The 12305-nt window shown below is 36.8% G+C and overlaps 1 long non-coding RNA gene across 1 annotated transcript in view; it reads left to right on the forward strand.

Moving 5' to 3' along the window:
* The first annotated feature begins 641 nt into the window (after positions 1-641).
* Positions 642-12305, forward strand: part of LOC139078159 (uncharacterized) — a 54935-nt gene continuing 43271 nt past the window's right edge. The window contains exons 1-2 of the long non-coding RNA XR_011530971.1: positions 642-771; positions 9610-9731. This is a non-coding gene — a long non-coding RNA (uncharacterized lncRNA). The remainder of the gene's footprint in view (positions 772-9609; positions 9732-12305) is intronic.

The raw sequence follows: 12305 nt of genomic DNA on the forward strand, positions 1-12305 counted from the left end.
ATTTCTTGGGGTTTAGCCAGTTACCCAGAGCAGATGTGAAACGTTTGCTGTGATTAGGAAATATTTTGCATGTGAGAATGTGGATGCTACAATCCTCAACTCAGCCAAGAAGATTTAACAAATGGTGAAATTTTACATCTTTAGGGAGGATCAACATATTTTTTAAAAAGTGTTGGTTAAAATAAACACCAAATTCCCAAAGAGAGTCTCCAAACTGATGATGTGCTGCACTGCTCATTTTATTACTGTGGAAAAACTTACTCAGACAGTGCAACCCACTTCATCCTTTTGTTAATGTTCTCATTCTCCCATTATCAATGGCGTATGAGTACTCATCCGTTACTATCCAAGTTTTCTTTTGTTTTTGGATGAACCAGAAATGGACTAACAAAACGCGTCTTCATTAGCAAATAATAAATGAAGAAACAATTTGATATCATTAAAAAAAAATGACAAGACTTGTATTCTACAAATGGACCGAGTTGTCATTGGCTAGAAGAGTGTGGTATGTTGGGGAATTCACTTGCATTCTGGTTCCCCGTGATAGCCAGCTGTCTGACTTGCAGAAAGTCACTTTATTTCTCTAGGCTTCAGTTTCCTGTTGTGTCAAAGCATCGAGTTGGACTACATCAGCATTTCCCAGAGTGTGGATTGCAGAAACTAGTTCTGCGGGATGCCAATGAATAGTCAAAGCAAAGGTAGGAATTCACCAATAAAACAGGACAAAGAAAGGCATTCAAGACAGAAGAAATAATGTGTGAAAGTGCAGAGGTATGAAAAAGCTTTTTACTCATATGTTCAACAAATATTTATTGAAAACCAATTATGTGTTGAGTGTTGGCTGTGCTAGAAGTTGGGGATTCAGTGTTAACTAAGGATGACAAGAAACTTACCTTCATGGAGTTCGTATTCTTGTGCAGTTTGAGATTAAACAAGCAATGTAAATGAATCAAGTATTCTGAATATTATGATAGGAAAAGAACAGAGGTTCCTACAGAATGTGGGGATAGGGGAGGTAAGAGAGGGCTTTTTGGAAGTTATATTTAACCCACACCTAAAAGACAAATAAGAGTGATCCAGTAAAAGAGCGTAGAAGATGAATATTCCAAGCAAAAGGGACATTATGGGGAAGAGCAAAGGGCTAAAAGAAAAACTGATGAGTTTGAACAACTTGAACTTGAAATCCAGTATGGCTGAATTTGGCATGAGAGGGTGACAGTGAAAGGAAATAAGCTTTCAGGGTTAAAGTGGGGTAGATCATGTTGTGTCTTAGAAACAATGCACAATGGTTTGGATTTCATCAAGGAGAAAACAGGGAATACTAAAGGTTTTAAGCACCTGAGTAAAATGACCATATTTTAAAATTTGGAATGGTGGCTGTGGCAACACTGAGAAGATTTTATTAGAGAGAAGCAAAATTAGAAAAAATTACACTAATTGGGAGACTCTTGCCTCCTGGCTGTGGCAGTGGAGATGGAGAAAAGAGGAAAAATGTGAAAAGTATTTAAGAGGTACAGCCGGAAGTTTTGTGCCTGATTAGATGTTGACAGTGAACAAGAGGGAAGAATCTTGGCTGACACCTATGTGCTTGATTTGGGTCACAAGGTAGATGGTGGTACCATAAACCAGAATAGGGATTACAGGACAAGGAGGGGAGGAGAAAGAAAATTGAGAAATGAAATTGAGTTCTGTTTGGGGTATGTCCATCTTTTTATTCCATTGGACATTTAAATGGAAGTCTTTGGATACACCAGTCTACAACACGAGGGAATGAACTGAACTCTGAATATAAAGTTGACTGTTTTTAGTTCAAGGATGACCATCAAGGCTTGGGGTTGCTGAGATACCCTAAGGAGTATCTGAGGAGTTAAATGAGGAGAAAGATAAGGCTAAAACCAGCATTGAGGGAGCAAGCAGGCAAAACTATATCTTCCAAGAGGACAGAGAAGGAAAGGCAGAGAGATAGAGTTAATTTTGAATTACTAGTGATGTTATAGAGACGTTCAAATAAAGTAGACAAGATTGTATTTTGTTGAAGTTTATTTATGACTTCTATGCAAATGTTCTGGTACTAGAAAAAAAATTATCTAAATTCTAACTCCAGAATATAGTCGATATTTATTATCGTTTAGGATTTTTCTGAGGTATAGATAACCTCAAACAATGTATTAGTTTTAAAACTATTTTGTTTCTAATCCTTGAATGCAGTGACAGAGACACACGCAATTCCCCGTTTAAGATCCAAGTAGATGAAATATATAGATTTTCTATTAAACTTCTCATGGCTTGTAGTACAGAGATGTCTTTCAACTGACAAAAACACAATCACATATACTCACCATGAAAATAGACTCATCATTTTATACCATTTTCCAGACTCTTCCCACTTCACTGTATGAACAGCAACCAGAAAGCTGGCTGAACAATTAAGTAAAAAAAAGACCATAGTTAATCCAAATACAAATCAATACATTCAGAAATCAAAAACAAACACATGTACAGAAACAAAAAACTAAGATTTTTTTCCCCCCAAGTGTTGAACATACTCAGTTTCACTGGGGTCATAGTAATGAATTTCCAAATTTTGGAACCCATTGGACCCTTAGCCCATCTGATTTTCTGACTAAGCTACAGTCTTCTGGAGTTGATTTCATCAGTGGCTGGTGAAGCATGACTCTGTTTTTTTTATAAGCTTTTCTTCTTAAAACAACATTTTGATGAGCTAAGCATAAATTAATCAGAAACATATGGATTAAATTGACTCCAAAATATGTATGGGTTTAAAAAATAAGAGAAGTACTTGGGGCAAAAACACATTTAGGGTTTTATCAGCCCAATATGTTAGAAAACCGTAGCAAGAGGATTCCAAACAATGACCTCCCCTTATCTCTGTCATGGTCAGCAAAGTCTCTGCTATCTTCTCACAGAAAAAGGAAGTCTAGAAACAGACAAGCACCGTGAGATTGCTTGGCCTTATGACCCGCTTTCTAAGACCAGACACTGTGGTTTCAGGCTGTCTGGCTGCTGACTCTTTGAGGAAAGTGGGGCTCTCCGAGAGGCATCTCTTAGCTTCTGAGATACTGGGGTCTGTGACCACACATCTAGGTTTCTCCTCTGCTTTGAAGACAAGCATCCTCATTTTCCACTTCTTCTGAGACAATTCTTCTATCATATGATTTGTTGTTACCTCCAAATCAACGTGTAAATATAATGAATTTATTATCTCTCCCTCTCATTTCCCTACCTCTCGGACTTCCAGGCACAAAAGTCTTGGGGGCATCTCTGACTCCTTTGTCCTCTTAATTCCTTATAGCTCATCAGTCATCAAGTCCTGCCAAATTGTCCTGTGAAATCCACACCCTCTCCATCCTGACTGCTCTCACCCTCCTCCAGCCCCTCGTCACCTCACACCTGGATTACAAGAGTAGCCTCGAAGCTGACCTTATTGATTCCTCCTAACCTCTAGGCCACCCCACACACTACTGTCAGCCTAATCTTCTTTAACCCATGCTTTCATCATATCACTCTTCTCCTTCTCCTCTTTTGCTTTTACTATACGTCAAGTTTAAATTCTTCTGCCCGCCTCCCACGTTTCTTCATAACATGGATATGCTCCACCTCTCCAAGCATGTTTTCCATTATTGCTCAACACTGGCTGCCTCCCAGAGCTTGGCATCAGCCCTAGGCTTATGTTCAATTTGTGATACAATTTCTGTTCCCCCAAATCATTCCCTACTCATTTTCTCACTTTTATTTACCTTTCTTCTACATTTTTATGGTGTGATATCTATATCACATAATACGGGCAACCCCACTAATGTGATATTTAAGTGACAACATGAAGGATAAAAAGGACACAGCTCACAAAGAGTGGTGGGGAAATAGCTTGTGCAGAGACCCTGTGATGGCCTGTGGGAGGGGAAAGGGAGAGCAATAACTTTGTGTGTTTAAGAAATTGTAAAGAAAGAAATTATGTGTAAAGAAATTGTGTTTAAGAAAATGTAAAAGGCCATTGTAGCTGACGTAGCTTACAGGAGGAAATAGGTATGAGATGAGGTTGGACAATAGTCAGAGGCCAGATCGTAGAAGACCTTGGCAGCTATGCTAAGGAGTGGATTTTATTCTAAATTTAAGCCACTCTAAGGTTATGTTAAGGAGGTCATTTACTGGAAGATAACTCTTGCTTCTCTGTGAAAAATGAATAGTGGTAGGACCGGAATGGAAGTAAGGACACCAAGATAAAGGTTATTTCAATGAAATAGAAGAGAGAGAAAGATGGCTTGGATTTGGTGGTAGCAATGAAGTCAGAGAATTTCAAAAGACATTCTGGAAGGAGAATTGACAGCATATACTCATGGATTGGATATGAAATATATGAGGAAGTGATAAATCAAGGATGATTCCTATATTTCAGTCTTGAGGAATTGAGTACATTTCCTAAAATAGAGAAAACCGTGAGTAAAAGAAAATAGGTACATTGAATCAAGGTTTTAGTTTTGGGTTTAGCTCCAGACAACAATGGATTAAGTAGTTTTGGCTCATCTCCACTTCCTTGAAAAGAGCAAGAAGAGCTGGGGAAAGCAGTTATGCATCTACTTAAAGGCATTGAAGAGCTGTTGAGGCAGTGAAGATATGAAGGGGATAAAATCCAAAAAAAAGGAAAAAGGAGCAAAGTCTAGAGACATGATCCAGGCATTTGGTTTCCACCTTTCCCCTCAAGGCTTTTGTCCATTTTGAAAGTGGAAGAATTGAAGCTGAAAAGCTGATCAGAGATTTTACTAGATTTTTATTGCTCAGAAGACAAAAACTGGAGTAGGTTACAAGACAAGGAAGATCATTGTAAACGCCCTGGTCCTTTGGTTGGTACCTCAAAGATCACACCAAAGGAAGAAAGTTGAACTAGAAGTGGCTCAGACCTCATGGAGACTGAAGCTAGTTTCAAATCATCTCAATCTCCTGCTGGATTAAAGTGATAGGAGATTGTTAGTGACTCTAAGCTGTCTACCAGAAAGAAAAAGAAAACCTCTAAACCCTCTATAAAGAAAGATAAAAATCAACTAGGCTCCAAAATGCCTCTAGAAATTATCAAATACAGTGTCTTGTATTCAGCAAAAAATGAAGAGGCATGCCAAAGATGAGATGGCCAAAACCAATGACTAAACAATAAGAAATACAGATAATAGAAAGAGACCCACGGAATATCTTGAATGTGAAGATAACAGAAATGAAAATAACTATGAGTAGTATATTTAAGGAAATTTTTTTAAAAGACAAGAATAGTAATTTTGGAATAGAATAGAAATTTATTTTTACTATAAAGTACAAACTATGGAACTGAAAAGATACGATAACAGATATAGAGAACATAATGAATTATTTTAATAACATTATGAAAAGTAGAAGAGGGAATTAATAAAATAGAACATAGATCAGGAAGAAATATACATATTGAAACTTGAAAAGAGAAATTAATGAAAAGTACAGAAAAGAATGTAAAAATTATATGAGCAATACTGAAAGTTTCTAACATACAAGAATTTAAAATCCCAGAAGGAAAGGAGAGAGAAATGTGACAGAATAACATTTGAAAGATTATAGCTAGAGATTTTCCAAAGTGACAAAAGATACCAAGCCACAAATTCAAGACACACAAAATTCTAGTGAACAAATCCAGAGACACATTAAAAAAAAAAGATAATTCATCAAGACTAGTAATGGAAAGTTTATTTAACATTAAAAAAATTAAGGTATATAATTTAATACATCAATAGGATAAAGGAGAAAGATATAACATTTTGATAGATATATAAATAGCATTTGATGAAAATGACAGAAGTTTATGATAAAAACTCTAGGTTAACAGGCAGACCAAAAAATCAGAGAGTAACGAACGAGCAGACTTATACAACGTGATTAGTAAGCCTGACCCCATTCACCCCAAAACTACAAAAGTCACATCTTTCTCAAATGTTTACAGAACATTTACAAAATGACATATGGTGGGTCATCTAGAAAATCTCACCCAATTTCAAAGAATTGAATTAATATAAAGGATATATTCTAATCACAGTGGCATTAAGCTGGAAATCATAACAAAAAGATAACTAGAAAGTCTCTATTTTGAAATAAAGCAATATATCTCTAAGTAACTCATGGGTCAAAGATGAAACAATGAAAATCAGACAATATTTTGAACTGAATTATAATAAAAATATTACATATTAAAACTTGTAGGATGTAACTAAAATTGTGCTTAAAGGGAAATTTAAAGCCTTAAGTGCATATACCAGAAAAGAAGAATGGCTGAAAGTTAATATTATGTGTCTGTATCAAGAAGGTAGAAAAACAGAAACATAGTGAGTGCAAAGAAAATAGAAAGAAGGAAATAACAAGGATAAAACCAGAATTTAATTAAAACAATGGAACTACAAAGCCAAATGGTGACTCTTTAAAAAAGAGTAATAAAATAACCCCCTGGCAGGACTGATCCACAGAGATAGCAAGAGCAAGCACCAGAAAAGGATAGAGGGAGAGAGGGAGGGAAAGAAAAGACACAGATAATTAATTTCAGTAAGGAAAAACAGAATATCATTAAAGATCCTAAGATATTAAGAAAATAGTAAGATGGTATAATAAACAACTTCATGCCAATAAATTTTTAGATTGAGGTGAAGTGAATAGATATATGTAAGTATTCAACTTATCAAAACACAAGAAAAAATTGAAACTGTGTTTATAAGTGAATTCCTTAAGTTTATAAGAATTTGGCCTTGCTTTCTGTAAAGCATGGTATTCGTGGTCTCCTGATCACCTACAAAAAGAATCCAAGAACCTCCTATGGACTGCAAACTCTGCATGATTCCATCTAGACCTTCCCTTTACCTTTCAGAAACAACTGCATGACCATGAGCAAGACAATTTGTTGATTGCTTTTTTTTTGGTGAGGAAGATTGGCCCTGAGCTAACATTTGCTGCCAATCTTCCTCTATTTTGCCTGTGGGGTGCCGCCACAGCATGGCTTGATGAGTGGTGTGTAGGTCCGTACCCAGGATCTTAACCAGTGAAACCCGAGCTGCAGAAGCAGAACACATGAATATAACCACTACACCACTGGGCTAGCCTCAGTTGGTTTTTGTTTTTTTCTTTGTTTACCCCTCAAATTCCCTTCTCCTAACTCACAGGTAAAAAGACTTTGAAACAAACGCCCTTGACACTTATGAAAAGAATTGAACGTTCGATTCATTAGCAAATGTCAACACCGTATTCCTAGAACATTCCAGGGGACCTCACCCAATTCTCAAACTGTGGGATGGACCTATGTATGCCAAGAACTCATAGTTCTCTCTCTGAATATAATAGTGAAGTCATTAGCATGTCCCCAACAAGAACCTCAGAGGTTAATTATTACCTGAAAACCAACAGATCATAAGTAACATCTAAAGTCTATAACTCCAAGAATTTCAGTCAGTTTTAAGTTATATTTATATCCCCAACATCTAGCAAAGTGCCTGGCACATAGTAGGCCGTCATTAATTCCCTGTTGAATGAATGTCACACTTCAGCAAACAGGAAATGTAAACTAAGAAGTCTTGAAGGCAACTCATATGGACTGGAAACTGTAAATCCAAAATCAAGTTATGCTTCAACGTGTAATATCATAACATTGTTTACTGAGTTATGAACAAAATACAACCAATCGTATTTTCATTGCCAGGGGTAATAAGTCTGGTACCCCATAGAGAATGAACTTGTCTTCAAGTTCATGTTCTGCCAATTCATGAGATTCAGGTTAATAGAGTTTCACTTAAACTGCTGAATGTACTCAACTGAGTTCAGAATTCTTTCAAACCCCGTTTTTCCAGACCCCAGAACACATTTCAGACTCAAGACTGACTGTCGTCATTTCTTGCTGCGCCCAGACTAATGAGCCAGTCCTTTCCACAGTACCCAAAAAGGGGAATGGAAAGAAGTAAAACAATCCTTCCAAGTTAGCACAATTAGACAGATATGTAGACACGGGTAAAACTGGCAGCAGGTGATTAGTTTAAATTTAAATACCACAACTTTTGGAGGAATTGCACAACTTTATCACAGCCTTACCACTTGTGAACCATGTAGTCATTGTTGGTCTGTGGCAGTGATTAAGCTTCATAGCACCCAAACACCATCAGAGGTTCTATATTTACCTTACGTCTGCCAACAACCCATGTTCTCGCATTTTCTGTGTAAAAGAGCTCCGTGCGGGCAGATTTAATTTGATGCAGAAATACTATATGTCACTTCCAGTAAAAGCAAAAAGGAAAGAGAGAGTCATACACTAACTTATCAAGGATGGCAGCTCATGCTGGTGTTGGAATAGTTGGAGGTATTGCTTTGTTTACCAAGTCGCCAAGTTCAAAGGAAGGTGCACAAGCCTGATCAGAATGGCCTTCACAGACCTGTTTTCCAAATAGAAAACATATGCTTCTGGGAGTGAACTCTTCATTCCCAGCTACGAGTGAATCTGAAAACACTTCGGCCCTGGGGAAAGAGAATCTAATATAGAGTCTTCCCTTACATAACGCTCTGCTGAGGTGGGTCCAGGGCAAATTTCTGACAGCCAAGGTAAAACGCATGCCAAGTGTGACCGAACATTTTCACCTAATGCACAAGCCAAGGGGAGCCTTAGATGCCCCTGTATTCAATGCCCTGTAGATTCTTCTAGGTACAGATACTGACACCTAAAGAGACTACTCCATTAGACCTAAAACCTTGCAGCAAATCCATGGTCAAGCTGGAGTCCCAGCTCTGGTCTCTTGCTTTATAACTCATCACTCAATATTACATCACGTTGGACATCAGGATCAATTTTTAAAACTTCATTTAGAGAAAAAATTAGGGAAAAATAAACCATCATACTTGATATGATGACAAGACTGAAAAAGTATAGAAATAAGTCATTTCTCATTGAATACAGAGGAAATCCTTATATATGAGTCAAATTAATATTTTTTTCTATGATTCATGTAAGACTCCGGGTGCAAGTAAGAGGAATTGTTTCTTATTTTCCAGTAAAGCACTTCATTCTTTTCTACTTAAATATGTGGGAAGTAGTATTCAAAATTAACTGAATTATTTTGTTCTTGCTAAATACAGAAGGTCATCTTATATAGATATGTAATATAAAAAGAAAAATATCAAAAAGTAAAATACTAATTTAATGATAAAGCTAGTCATGAGCTCTTTTCTCTATGCAGTCAACTTACAGACACATACAAAATGGTATCTTTCATGAAACGTGAATTTTTCAATAGAAAACAATGATTTGGAGTTGTTTAAATACTCTTGTTCTGAAAGAAATGAACTTTCCATGACAGTTTTAGAAATCTGAAAAGCAAGTCCATTGTTTGCAACCCATTCTTTTGTAAGGTACGTTCAAGTCTGGAGGAATTTGAATCTCTTTCTAGATCTGTAAGAGATATAGTCTGCTAATTAACATTCTAAGATTTTTTATTGCATCATTACACACACACAAAAATGGGAGACAAATTAGATATTTAAAATAAAGCTTTGTTACTAGAAAACACACAGTCTCCGTCCTCATTCTGAGTAATGTCTGCCTCTATTCAGTTCAACAGCCCACAAAGAAGGTAATAGACAAAGATATGCCAATGATGAAAACCATCACCCTGCAACACCGTACCTGGTAAAGAAGGCCAGAAAGCACTTCACCCAAAGATTGACTTCTGAAAGTATGTTGGGAGATGGGACACTATTTTGTTTCATTGCATTTGTTTTTCTTCATTTAAAATTTGCATAGAAGCCCACTTATTTAGTAAAGATTTCACTTTCAGCAAAATTCTATTTGCTTTGCTTTGGCCATGGAGACATTCTGGGCATTCCCCAGTTTAGATCCTGTAGAGATTAATGTTGACTCAAAAGTCAACTTTCTTTGGCCCTTCGTCTACTGGATTCAGTCTTTGTCTTTGCCAGTTCCTCCCTGGCCCACACTGATGATACCCCTCTGAGTCACTAAGAAGCCTGCACACACATGGCTCAGACACAATAATGATGTTGCTGATGACAACACCACTGTTAATAATCTGACCACACAGTGATATGAAGCATCACCTGGCTCTGTATTTTAACAATTAAAGCTTGTTTCATTCTTCCTAAGCACAGACCATCTAGGATTAGACCACACCTGCTTTTGCTTTCTTTACCTTATCTCTATCTTTGTTGTACATTCTTGGCCAGCATAGAAGGAGAAAATCTTTTGGACATCTCATAGCCTTTGATTGACCTCTTCTGACAAAATGAACATGTCTAGGACAAACACAGCTTATGTTTGACACCATTTCCCCTTGAGGCATGAAGTTGTATCTGGTTGACGAAAGATAAACAAAAACTAACTTTCACAAGTCTTCTCTTGGAGATGTACTGAATTGCTCTGAAATTTATATTTAATTTTGCCTAATATTTATACTTCTACCACACTTTCCTGAGAAATTTCAGAGGAAGAACTGTGTTCTACAGATGTTATTTCCACATCATTTGCATTCCTGTGTATTTCCAAACTAGAGATGGCATTGCCATTTTCCAAAAGTCCATATAAGCGAATGCATGGAGGTACATGGAAGATGACTATATATATTGTTTGCCAAGGTTTTAATGCACGATTGTTGCATTTAATAACTAAAAATATAGAAAGTTAATTCTAGGTCTATGTTTTAACACAGGCATCAAATGGAAGTTTGGTGTGAGAAACTAGCACTAGTGGACACTACAGACACCCCAAGACTTAAGCCAAGGATCATCTCAGTTAAGCTAAGAAATCAGTTGGGTGATAGAGTCAGGGGCTAACACAGGGCAAGTCACAGGCTCAATCCCTTTGAGAAACAACTGGCTCCGTGTGGACAAACTCTGTTGTATGTGGTCTCAGGTCATGGTCTTCTCCACTGGACAGAGCCAAATATTAATCTAGCAAGCACAATTACAAATAAATAGGTAATGTCTATAATCCATAAGCTAATAAATTTCAGTATACACGTATTATTTAGGAATATATACCTAAAACACAGAAGGAACAGTTAAAAGAGTTGAAAATGGCAAAATGACTAAGGAGTGGGGAACTGGTGTTTTTCTTTATTACCATTAAAAAATTGTTTTTCATCTGTGAATACACATTGCCCCAATAAAAATATAAATTAAAAAATTAAATCATGTATTGAAAATAAACACATGCTTGCAATTGCTAGCTGAAGCAAATAAATGGGACAATGTGAAGCATTTAATATAAACAATTCCTCACTACAATTAGATGAGAGAAACCATTCATTCTTTCATGCATTCATCAAACAATTAAGAAGCAATTACTATGCACCACGTGTGGACTAGAGGCTGTGAGAACTGCAGAGGAGTTTGTCTCAGTCTTCCTTCTCAAGGACCTCACAATCACGCAAGAAGAGAAGGGTATGTAAAGAGCTAATTACAATATAAAACCTTAAAGTTTTGTAAGGAAGATTTCTTAAAAAGTATAGTGTAGAGGAAACACCCATAAATCAAGACAAACATCACAGAGAGAATAATCATTTGAACTCAGCCTTTAACAATAATAATAATAATATCTAACATGTTATAATATTTCCTAAATGACAGGGGCTACAGAGTTTAGATTAGTAGAGAAGAGGACAGGCTTTTCAAGTTGGCGGAGAACACAAGAAAAGGTGAGAATGTGTATAAGCTCATAACACTGTGGAAGTGATGGGAAAGGTGAGACGGAAAAGTGAAGAGGAGAACCAATGAGAGAGAACTTAAAATGGCGTACAATGGCAATTATTGTTAATTCTCAATGGTTTTTTGAAAAGGGAAATGACACTTGCCAAGGTTCATTCTGGTGACCCTCTGAAGGGGGCTTTGGAGAGTAAGAACCTGGAGGTACCAGTCAGGAAGCTGCTGCAATAGTAACTGGGAGCCCAAGGACATGAACCAGGACACTGGCAGTGAAAAGGGATGAAAAGGAATACATTAAGTGGCAGTGGAAAAACCAAACTTAGCAACCAATTAAATGCAGGAGGTAAAAATAATAAGGGATCCAATATGGGAGGTTTTTGGTTTGGACAGTTGAATTAACAGTGGTATCAATAACTGGGACAGAAAACATAGAAGGAGATATGGGATCATGGAGGGATTGTAATTAATCCCATTCAGGACATCTGGGCTTCAGACACTATCAAAACAAGCAATGTGAAGGCTGACATTGACAAGTGGCAAATATTCCTATTTACATAGAACAAAAACTTGAATCATGGACAGATATTTATCAA

Source organism: Equus przewalskii, chromosome 21 (assembly GCF_037783145.1).
Source record: "Equus przewalskii isolate Varuska chromosome 21, EquPr2, whole genome shotgun sequence".
NCBI lineage: Eukaryota > Metazoa > Chordata > Mammalia > Perissodactyla > Equidae > Equus > Equus przewalskii.